The following is a 1,241-nucleotide window of genomic DNA, read 5'->3' as shown; positions in this document are numbered from 1 at the left end:
AATAACAGACAACATGCTCAGTGAATGTCTCAGACAATGGGGAACAGAAGTTGACGTGCTGGAGGAACCAGCATGGGAGGACAAATAAATAACTAAGAGGGATTTTACCTTTTCACCTTTCTACATAATTAGAGTAGTTTTATGAACTACTGGTATGAGTTTTATATAAATAGGATAATATTTGATGAAAATAGGTCGGGCATGCTTATATTGGCAAGCTAATAATTTGCTATGCCAAAAAATGCATCCCCCTGATAACTTGGAGAAATAAAGAGTTAAGAGTGAAATAACTTTTTCAACTTAATTACACTTGTTCTATGAACTGCTGGTATAAGTTTTATATCAATAGGATAATATTTGAGGAAAATAGAGAGGGCATGCCTATATTGGCAAGCTTATAATTTGCTATGCCAAAAAATGCATCCCTCTGCTAATTTGGAGAAATAAAGAGTTTAGAGGAATTTCACCTTTTCTACGTAATCACACTTGTTCTCTGAGCTACTGCTTTAAGTTTCATATCAACAGGACGGATGCAAATAATGGCAGGCTCAGAAATTAAAATGCATCCCCTCCTACATTAATAGACTAGACAGTTAAGCGTGATATAAAATGTTCTACATAATGGGCCTCTGTTTAGTAATGCTTTACGCTATTATGGTGTTTTAAAAAAGCAGGGAATTTCAAACCATTAGCGGAGAACATTTTCAACAGACACTGAAAAAGGACCGCGGTAAAGCTAGCCGGCTCTGACTCCAGTCGGCCCAGCACACAATATACAAGTGCGCGGTCGCTCAAGACATTATGGTACACCCATTTACGTGCTGCTTTCACAATAAAAGCGCACATCCGGTCCATGTTTGAGCTACTCAAATCGAGCCGCAGCATTTGCAAACAGAAAATAATATATGCTGAGAAATTAATACAAAACTAATACTCTCTCTCTCTCTCTATATATATATATATATATATATCAGAAGGTGGCAACTAGATCTGATGTGTAATTTCAAAATAAAAGCCTACCAAAAAAATCATTTTTTATCTTTTCCCCCTAAGTTGCCGTGCACATTGCTGAGAAACTCTCTGTTTCCAAAGACTGCTACCACTTCTGGATGACAGAGGGACACCTCTAGAACAGAACCAGAAAGTGGCAACCAGATCTGATGTGTAATTTCAAAATAAAAGCCTATCAAAAATGTCATTTTTTTTTTTATCTTTTCCCCTAAGTTGCCGTGCCCATTGCT

This window comes from Poecilia formosa, unplaced genomic scaffold, assembly GCF_000485575.1.
Source record: "Poecilia formosa unplaced genomic scaffold, Poecilia_formosa-5.1.2 Scaffold472, whole genome shotgun sequence".
Classification (NCBI taxonomy): Eukaryota; Metazoa; Chordata; class Actinopteri; order Cyprinodontiformes; family Poeciliidae; genus Poecilia; species Poecilia formosa.
This window is presented reverse-complemented; position numbering follows the sequence as displayed.